At 33.6% G+C, this 11,524-nt stretch overlaps 1 pseudogene; it reads left to right on the top strand.

Moving 5' to 3' along the window:
* Positions 1–11,154: 11,154 nt before the first annotated feature.
* Positions 11,155–11,271, top strand: LOC148266257 (5S ribosomal RNA; annotated as a pseudogene).
* Positions 11,272–11,524: the final 253 nt, after the last annotated feature.

The following is an 11,524-nucleotide window of genomic DNA, read 5'->3' as shown; positions in this document are numbered from 1 at the left end:
CTAACCCTCTCAATAAATAGGGGAGGTAATTAACTCTATTATGTGGAATGAAGGAATCATCAGGACTGATTCACTTTTTATTTCTAACAGTTGTTTGAATAGCCATAAGTGTTCATCAATTATTTATTTCAAGAAATGGAAAATTTTCCTTTATGGTTCATTTGAAATGGACATTATTCAGTTTTTGATTTTTTTGAGCTTGTGACTTTTGTAGCAAAAGAGTGGTTGTGCAGAATAATTCTGCACATGGTGTAATAGGGGCTTGTTCCAGCAACTATGCTGGAAGTGAAATTATAAAACTAAATCAATTTTGGAAACAATAGTAGAAGTTTGAAAATAAAGTTAGGATTATGTACTTGACAAGCTTGAGTTAAATTGATACCATATCTTGGTGCTTCTCAAATGAGTTTCTAGTAAGTGTAATAAGTATATGATTCTAGTCTAGTTGATTTAGAAAATGTTCAACTATTGGAATTGTTACTCATTGTATTTTTGGTTGCTTTCAAATGGTGTAACTCCCCAAAATGATGGAGATTGTATAGTTTATAGCTTATATTTTTCAAGATAGTTCATAGCTTACATGGAGATCTGGTTTGTGCATTAAGTATGTTTGTAACATGTTGGTGAAAACAACAGATAATGATCTGACTCACTAGCCTACGTGGATCGGCCATTATTTAAGTTTATAAGTTGGTAACTAACAAATCTTATTTGTTTATCTTCTTTTCTTCTGGTATCTCCAGTTAATCCTTATTTTTGTTTTCTTGCATACACTATTTTATTCTGCCTTACTCTATGCACGTGAAATGCTTACTCCAAAATGGATCAGCTGATCTTATTCGAGCACTGAATAATCACCTAGTTGCTCTTTTATTCCACATCAGGGAGTATTTTTGGACTAATTTGTGAAAACTGAATGAGATTTATTGTTACAAGAGTGAGGAGTACTAATATGATGCAGTTAATAAGTTCAACATTTACACAAATGAAATTTCTCTTGGTTGGTGGAATGGACTTAATAAAAGAGGTTATCTAATTGGAAATCTACAGGTAGCACATATAGATTTCCAATATTTTTCTCTAGGAAACATGTGGTTTGTCGAAAGTAGTCTGGCAACAACTGATTAGTCACATGCCATACTGGATATTATTAAAGTGAAATGGGTAGATTTGGTAGCAAACATGCCATTCAAGATATTTTATCCCGCTCTTGAAGGTCAGAAGTGACAAATAATCACTGGTAGTGATCCTAAGAACACGTAAGATATCTGCTCTTGTATTATTTATTTATGATCTACTTCTTCATTATCTTCAACATTTCTCACTACGTTTCCTTCTTATGTAAGCCTTGGTATTATAATAATGGTGGTTCTTGGCCAACTCTCCTGTGGTAGGTTAGTTTGTTATGCTTAAATATTCTCTCTGGTGCTAATTTTTTGTTCATTGCTCCAAAGAACCCTTTGTAGAAATTATATTTAAGTTTCCTAAGTTGTCATGCTTGGATCCAATAGGATATGGCACATTGTTGATGTTTTATAAAATAAATCAATAATGAAGGAATGTTGGCAGTGCGGCTTAGGATTTCAACATTTCAACTTTTTACAGCTTACTGTTGCAACTATAAATATGAAAAGACCAGAAATCATTGCAAGAACTGTTGAAGATGGTGAAAGACACATATCAAGAGACAACTGCCTCAATACTATGACACAAAAAGAGGAAGGTTCATCGGGAAGCAAACATGGTTATTCTAGACATGGTCAATTGCTAGATACCTTGTGGCTAAGCTTCTACTTGCAGACCTAAGTGTAGCCAAAATTATGATAACTGAAGAGGGTTCTGAGCTTGTTAATGCCTTCTCTTGCATGATAAGTGCTAACCCCAAGAGAAAGCATGGTCGGAAGAACTCCCGAAAGACTTACATAATATAAGATTCTGAAGTTGCTTTCACACGAGTATAGGTAACTTCAATTTGTGGCTCAACTTACCTATCATAACAACTTAAATGTATAATGGCGATGATAACAATGGTTTATTTTTCATTTTATTTGGGGGTTAAAGCTTTTGAGCTGTGCTTTGGGTATCATAAGTCTTAATATAAAGATGATATGTTGATCTAGGATTTGCATTAGCTTGAAACATCTTCCTGGATTGGAGATTAAACAAATTGTTTCCTATTTATAGATTTTATATCATATACATAGTACTATTGGAGTGAAAGATGTTCTTTTAAAGAGTTCATTGTAAATTAAGAATACCCTTATATTTTTTTAACTCTATTGTTCGATTATGACATTTTTTGTATCTTGTAAATCATTTTTGATTGGTTATGGTATTTTTTTGTCTCGTAAATCATCACTGTGCCATCTAAATTAATGTTTGACAATAGAACTTTTTAATACATTTCCTTGCTTGATTCCAGATTAGTTGAAAAAATTCTACTGGTATATAAAGCATTGTCTAAGAGAGTGATTAGAGAGTGATGATAAGATATTTCTTGTAAATTCATATTTTTATTCATTACATATTTTTGCATTACTATAGACTTGTAAGATTTTAGTTCTTAGTATCAACTCATGAAGGAAACTAAATCTCTGTTACAAACTTCCAAGTTTATGGGATCCTCTCATAGAAGAAACTAAAGGTTAGCTCATAAAGGAAACTAAACATATAGCATTCAACAACTTTTGCTTCATCTGGGTTTAGCATTAGCCACAATAATTCTCTTAAACTGTACAACAAAAAATATCAAAAAAAATAAATAAATATATTTCCAACAATAATAGAAAGTAACCTCATATATATGTATATATTTTCAATTTGTAAATGAAGAAATTACATAGAAATTTATAGGTTGTGGGTCAAATCACACTAGTAATTGAGAAAATATATTGTAAAGACTAATATACAATATAATAGCTTAAAAAGATTATTAATGAAAATGTGATATGATTACCCGTTATAAAAAATATCGACAGTAATTATTAATTACCTCATGAAGAACGCTTAATTTTACTTGAAAGATTGAGACATCATGTTTGAGTGCTTCCAATTGCATGATACACCTACAGAAAAAACATAAGTGTCTCAAGATGAATTTTTGAACCAAAGTTAATTTGATCATCAATATTTGAGTAAGTAAAATTTCAATATATATATATATATTGGTGCGTACATTTGTATAAGAATATTATGCAGATGAAAAAAAAAACAGAAAAATAAATGTTTGTTTACTGTTGCTTTAATTTTTCCTCAACAGGCTTAAGGAATTCACGACAGATTTGTGCCATGCGACAAGCACCAATGTTGGAGTACCATAGTAACCATGATTAAACATATATAAATGAATCAAACTACTACTTATATTTTTATTCATATTAGAATATTAAGTTCCACTTTTTGTATTACGCAAAATTAATATATATCGCATTTTACCAAAAATACTAAAGGCATATGCAATATTATATCTATATATTGATATATATATATATAGACACACACATACAATTTTATCGTCATATTCATTAAAATAACTCGAGAATCATTCATGAAAGTAGGAAGTAGGTGGAAAAAGTAGAAAGGTCCACATTCTTGAATCTCTTTCATTCCATAAGCCATTGCAAGTTGATATATATATATAGACACACATACAATTTTATCGTCATATTCATTAAAATAACTCGAGAAGCATTCATGAAAGTAGGAAGTAGGTGGAAAAGATAGAAAGGTCCACATTCTTGAATCTCTTTCATTCCATAAACCATTGCAAGTTGCTCATCCACCATTCTTTGCACCTCACCATTACAAGTATTAACTAAACATGCATGCATCAAAACCATTATATATATGTATCATACAGTAGCTTATGAGAGAAAAAGTGAGTGAGAGAGAGAGTAACTCCTATTCCATTTCTCGTATAAAATTTAAGATCTAGGCTTTGAGAGCAGCCGTTTCAGCCATTAGTGAGAAGAAGAGTTAATCAATTGATAATTGAGAGTGATGGAGAAGACAATGTGTATAGGTGTATGTATATATATATAGAGTGAAATGGCAGTTACATTGAGTGGAGTAACTGATAATGAGTTATTCACCATTTTCCTTCACAAGGAAACAAAATTTCGTCTCCTATACATATAACTCTATGTTATCTTATCTGTAAACCACTCATCATTCATAAATATTTTCTATGTCATGTGTTGAGCATTTTTTCCTTTTTAATTTTTTTTTTGTTTCTGGTCTTTTCTATTTAGGGTTAATTCATTCTTAAGAGCATTAATATATATATCTACATATATATAACATACATGCACCATTTTATGACAAAATGACTAAACCATATTAGTATAGTATAGTATAGTATTAGAAGTTAAAATATTTGTATATGTATTGAATTGTCCCATTTGCTTTAATTTCTAAACAAGTTTCATCCTTTTCTTAAGAAATTTAATTACTATATTTCTCCCATATTTTATAATTTAACAATATATCACAATTTTAATATTTAAACTCTTTGATTAATAGTTTTTGAGAACTGAATTCTAATTGATCTTCCTATATATGAAAGATTATAAAATAAAATTTCATTCAATGAATTCAAGCTAAAAATATAAGTGGTTCAAAAATAAAATTAATGAATACATACCTTTCAACATGTAAATGATTACTAGTAATTACATAAAAAGTAAAAATTGAATCAAATAAACAAGATAGATTTAATACCGCTTAATGTAAGTACACATATATATTTTTGGATGTATTTAATTTAGATTGTACTTTTATATTTTTCTATTATTTAGGGCAAAAAAGTAATTTCATAAAAAGTAAATATGTGATTTGAGTTAGTTCGCAGTCGTTAGCTGAAATTTAGGAATCGTTTGAAAAATATGAATCCTTATAATGAATCTACTTTATAATTACTACCTAATTGTGCGTTATGCATTAGGGGGGAAAAAGAGAACTTACCTTCATAATACTTCCAGTCTAACTCTTGTTTTCCTATTTCCTTATGTTTTTCCTCTTTCTCCCAATTATTTTCTAACTCTTCTTATATTTCTAGATCACCTAAAATTGATTATATCGTAACACAATAATAAATGTGAGAATAAGATTATGAAGAAATTATATTGTGATGAAGAAATTAATAGAGCTAATTTTATAAAGAAAATATTTTATCATTTTCTATCAGAACATTGTATCATAGATATATATTATAGCATAAGAAAGATTGAAAGAAAAGCCGAAAGCATCAAGAAAGAAAAAAACACTGCAAGTGTCTTAATTTATTTTTAAACTTATGTAATCAAATATTTTAGAGTTTTAACATTATTTTCATTATGTTATCTATAAAAAAACTATTATAAGATTAGATTTAAAGAATGTCTAAATTTAAAGAATTGAATGCTTATTAAAAGTCAAAGTTTAGAGATTTCTTTTTTTCGTTAGTCTTTAAAATTTAAAATTTTGATTGCTACTTAAGCAATTAAAGAGACAAAAATCTTCTTTTCAAAAAGTAAATTTATAAATATATAATTGTATTTAAGAAGATTTTATTAGTTTCTACCTTAATTATTAAAAGTAAAAATATTGATTATGCCTCAATTATCAAAAAATATTTTGTAATCTCTATTTAATTTAGGGATTTCATTGCCATCCTCAACAGTTCTGATGGTTCCTTCTTCACTTGAGAAGAGGACGTTAGGTTGCAGGGGAAGAGGGAGAGGAAGAAAATTCACAGCTAGGGTAAACCGAGAGGAAGTTTTTGTGTGATGTTTTCAATTAGATTAACTAGCTAGAGGTGGAATTGTTAGATTAATGTTGTCACTAAGAACAAAGGTAAGTGAATTTTGACTCTCACCACTTGAGTAGAATTTATCTTCTAAATTCTTTGAGATATGTTTGGGAAGAAATGAGTTGATCTGGGAATAGGGACATTTTCTTGAAATCAAATTAGAACTAGGAGTAAAAACAAAAAAAAAATGGAGAGTGAGATATGAGGATAAACAGAAGATCAGACAAAATGATGGAATTATCGTGTGGATAGCTATGAGGAGAGGACAAAGGAAATATGCTAGAAACATAGGAGGAAAATTAAAAGGATGAGAACATGAGAGGGATAGAAAATAAAAAAAGAGGGAAATAGTATTTTGAATATGATGTCTGTTTGGAAGTTATTATTCTGTTATCTTTTGGATTTAATTCTCTTAATGTCTGTTTAGGAAAAGGTGGTATTGGTGAGCAGAGACAAGGAAACAAACTGGAAAGAGATTAAAAACAAAATAAATATAAAATATTGGGAGGCAAATCTAGGTGAGTAGAGACAATGTTCTATGTGAGGGTGAAAGTGGTGCTATTTGGAAGTAGGAATGGTATTAACAATGGAACAAACAAACTCTAGGAGCCGATCTGGGTGAGCAAAGACAGTGTTCTCTGTGAGGGTAGAAGTGGTGCTATTTGGAAGTAGGAATGGTATTAACAATGGAACAAACAAACTCTAGGAGCCGACCTGGGTGAGTAGAGACAATATTCTCTGTGATGCACGTGTAGGAAAGGATAAGTTACACAAACTTTAATTGGATGTTTTCTTGATTTTAGATAGATGTAATGGTTAAACCTCACAGGCAAAGGATGTGAACACTACACTTGGATGTTCTTATTTTTATTTGAAAATAGAAGTTTATTGCATTTTTTACTGAAAATATAAGTTCTTACGGTACCCCAACTCCCTATAGAGGTATGGGTGTTACAGCTCTTATCCAATCATTTCGAATAGGAGGATCGAAGCACACAGCTCCTCCACATGATCCACTCAATGGAACAAGAGGTTTAGTGCTAAACATCTGATCTAATTTTCTCTTATTTGTTTATCGATCATATATATATATAACGAAGTCATTAATTGATTTGCATTCGATTTTTGTTAAATGATATGGTAGATCACTCTCTTGTAGCAGCATATGAAATGAAAGGAGATACTTGTTGTGGTCCTAATTAACTATCTCATGGATCCTCGCATTGTGTTTATAACTATAACTGTAACTATGACTGTAACTATGACTTGTGAATATGTAACTATGACTAGGTCCTTATTGGTAGTGGGAGTATCATTTCTTCCTATGATTTGTGACTAAATGATGTGATATGATATAGTCATGAGCTTTATACATATGCCTTGGCTGTGTTATTGAATGATAAAAATGTTTTGTTAGGTGAATGTGTATTTAAAGAAGGGCACACTATATATGATATGCATAATTAATGTGATTATGATATTGTATTTATGAGATTGAAAATGAATAAAAAATGACTACGAAAATATAAGTTATGCAATTGAGGATGTCACTTGAATGAAATTGAAGTGTATAGGAAATAAAAACAGTTGGTTAGTAGATCGACGAAGTTGTAGTGTGGGTATTGAAATCAGATGGTTGTGAAGGCTTTGGTAAGTTTGGGGTAAAAGTAATGTGTTGAATTGGTATATTATCTCTTGTCTTTGAATTGGAGTTTTAAATTACTCATACTAAGTATGTGGTGGCTCACTTTGTTTTTATTTATTAATTTTATAACAGGAAAGCAAGACCAAGCCAAAGAACCATTAAGACTGTGAGATCTTGTGAAAATGAAACAGGAGATAAAAAGATACTTCTATTTGCAAAGTTGATCTTTTAAACCTTAAGACATTATCAGACATATTAGATTTCAAATGTTTTAGGAATACATCAGTAATTTATAGTATATCATAGTTGAATCATGTTAGAATTAACTGAGAGAATGATAATTAAGATAGAAATATATGAATGTTATTACTTACTTTATTATAGGTGAATAAAAGATAATAGCATCATTTACTTATAAAAATATGGTTTATTATATGAAGTTCTTGATATTATTTTCTAAATAAATGCTTTAGAAGCCAACTTGCTAAAAGGTTATTTAGAAAAGTAGGAAGAGAAAGTTGGATCGTGCATTCAGCTTAATTATAGGAATGACCAATTTACTATGACTAAAAACACCCCAGAAAAGAGAGAAAATCAACCAAATCCTAGGCTATATCTTTATAAAATGAAATAAAGATTCTTCAAGAAAAAATTTCAACATGGGGTTTGCTTCAATGAGTCTTACCAAAATTTATCTATATATAGACTAGACATGTTCAAATTTCCACTTAGGAGTAGGAAAGCCAAGAGCTACCTTCTTAGAAGTCCTTGTGTTGTATCTGTCTTGTTATGGACGGGACTCTAATCACGTGATGGACTATAAATGATTGCACGAAAAATATTAAGCAAAATGCCCCGGCGCTGTGACTCATGCCAGCGAATGAACCAGCGTATCATGTCTCCTGTCGCACGTAATGTTTAACGCCCCGTCTGTAAAAAGATAGGTTCAACATGAGGACTTCCCAGGAAGTCACCAATCCTAGTACTACTCTCGCCCAAGCATGCATAACTGTAGAGTTCTGATGAGCTCAAAAGCATTAGTTTTTGTATTATCGCACCCGTATCATTCTGCACTGCAAATATATGTGCCCCTTATGCTTCCCTCCCCTATCCTATCATTTGTTTCGTTGTGCGCGCACACTTCACCTCTGCTTCTAGTCCTAATATCAAGCGAAATTTCTTAGCACATCGACTCATGCACAGATGAATAGATCGTCTACTGCACCTTTGTTTCTTATTTTTTACTATTTAAGATGCTCGTAATGACACTTTTATCATGTGGTGGACTATAAATGAATGCACAAAAAATATTAAGTAAAATGCCCCAGCACAACAACTCATGCCAACGAATGTACCAGCAGATTGTTGTTCCAATCGCATATAAAGTTTAGCACCCCGTCCACAACAAGACAGATGTAACACAAGGACTTCCCAGGAGGTCACCCATAGTACTACTCTCACCCAAGCATACTTAGCTGTGAGTTCTGATGGGATCCGATGCATTAGTGCTGGTATGATCGCACCCACCTTATTTCGCGCTGCAAATGCATATACCCATTCTCTTTTCCTCCCCTTTCATCATTTTTTTCATTGTGCGTATACACCTCACCGCAAATTCTAGTTTAAATATCAAACGAAATGCTCCGGCACCGACTGAAGCGCAAATGAACGGACTACCAACTGCACCTTTATTTTTGTTGTTACACTAATTAAGATAATCGTAATAACACTCTTATCACTTGGTGGATTATAAATGAATGCATAAAAAATATTAAGCAAAATGCCCCAGCGCTGTGACTCACGTCACCGAATGATCCGACAGACCGTAGCTCCAGTCTTGTGTAACGTTTAAACCCCTATCTATAAAAAGACTTGTGCAACACGAGGACCTCCTAGGAGGTCACCCATCTTAGTGCTACAATCTCCCAAGTACGCTTAGCTTCTAGTTTTGATGGGATCCTATGTATTAGTGCTAGTATGAACACACCCATCCCATTCTGCGCTCAAATGCATGTACCCCTACTCCTTCCTTCCCCTCTCCCATTCACCGGCGTGAGTAGTGGCACTGGAGCATTTATCTTAATATTTTTTGTATTCATTTATAGTTCACCATGTGATAGAAGTCTCATTATGACCATCTTACATAGTAGAACAATGAAAAAAGAGATACGACGGATGGTCCATTCACCTGGGCATGAGTCGAGGCGCTGGAACATTTTACTTAATACTAGAACTAGAAGCAGAGGTGTTGTGTGCACGCATAACAAAAAAAATGATGGGAGGGGGACGGAAGGAGAAGGGATATATATATTTACATCGCAGAATAGTATGTGTGCAATCATACCAACACTAATCACCGTATCCCATCAAAACTCTGCAGTTAATTGTACTTGACGAGAGTAGTACTAGGATGGGTGTCCTCCTGGGAAGTCCTCATGTTGCATCCATCTTTTTTAACACAAGTTGTTAAACGTTATACTCGACCGGAGCCACGTTCCGCTGGTTCATGTATCGGCGTGACTCGCATCACCGGGTTGCTTAATGTTTTTTATGCTTTTGTTTATAGTCCACCACATGATAAGAGTATTATTACGAGAATTTTACATAATAGAACAACAAAAATAGAGGTGCGACAGAAAGTCCGTTCATCTGGGCGTGAGTCGAGGCACCGAGTCATTTCACTTGATATTAAAACTGGAAGCAGAGCTTAGGTATGCACGCACAGTGAAATAAATGATGGGAAGGGGTAGAGAATGAGAAGGGGCACATGCATTTGCAGCGTGGAATGGGACGGGTGCGATCATAACAGCACTATTGCACTAGATCCCATCAAAACCTGCAACTAAGCGTGCTTGGGCGAGAGTAGTACTAAGATGGGTGACCTCTTAGGAAGTCATCGTGTTGCATCTGTCTTTTTGCAGATGGAACGTTAAACGTTACGCGCGATCGAAACCGCGGTTCACTGGTTCATTTGTCGGCGTGAGTCACGACGCCAGGACATTTGGCTTAATTTTTTGTGTGTATTCATTTACAGTCCACCACATGAAAAAAGTGCTATTATGAGTATCTTAAATATTAAAACAACGAAAACAGAGGTGCGGCAGGTGGTCCATTCTACTGGGCGTGAGTCGAGGCACTAGGGCAATTCACTTGATATTAGAACTAGAAGCAGAAGTAGGGTGTGCGTGCACAGCAAAATAAATGATGGGAGATGGGAGGAAAGGAGAAGGGGTATATGTATTTGCAGCGCGAAATGGGATGGGTGCGATCATACCCACACTAATGCACCGGATCCCATCAAAACTCACAGCTAAGCATGCTTGGGCGAGAATATTACTAAGATGGGTGACCTCCTAGGAAGTTTTCGTGTTGCACTTGTCTTTTTGCAGACGGGGCATTAAACATTATGTGCGATCGTAGCAACGATCCACCGGTTCATTCGCAAACGTAGTAGTGCCGGAGCATTTTGCTTAATATTTTTTGTGCATTCATTTATAGTCCAGCACGTGATAAAAGTGTCATTACGAGCATATTGCATAGTAGAACAACTAAAAATGAAGTGCGGCGAGCGATTCGTTTATTTGAGCGTGAGTCGAGCTGCCTGAGCATTTCACTTGATATTAGAATTAGAAGAAGAGGAGCAGTGTGCGCGCACAACAAAATAAATGACGGGAGGGGGGAGGAAAGGAGGAGTGTATGTATTTGCAGCACAAAATAGAACGGGTGCAATCATACCAGCACTAATTCACCAGATCCCATTAGAATTTGTAGTTAAGCATGCTTGGGCGAGAGTAGTACTAGAATGGGTGACCTCCTGGGAAGTCCTCTGTTGCACCCTTCTTTTTACAGATGGAGCGTTAGATGTTATGCTAGATCAGAAAGACAGACTGCTGGTTCATTCGCAGATGTGAGTCACAGCACTAGGGCATTTTGCTTAATATTTTTTGTGCATTCAATTATAGCTCACCACATGATAAGAGTGTCATTACCAGTATCTTATATAGTAGAATAAAAAAAATAGAGGTGCGACAGGGGATCCGTTCATATGGGCATGAGTCGACACACCGAGGCATTTTGCTTGACATTAAAAC

This window comes from Carica papaya, chromosome 4 (genome assembly GCF_054855325.1).
Source record: "Carica papaya isolate Zhongbai chromosome 4, ASM5485532v1, whole genome shotgun sequence".
NCBI lineage: Eukaryota > Viridiplantae > Streptophyta > Magnoliopsida > Brassicales > Caricaceae > Carica > Carica papaya.
This window is presented reverse-complemented; position numbering and strand designations above follow the sequence as displayed.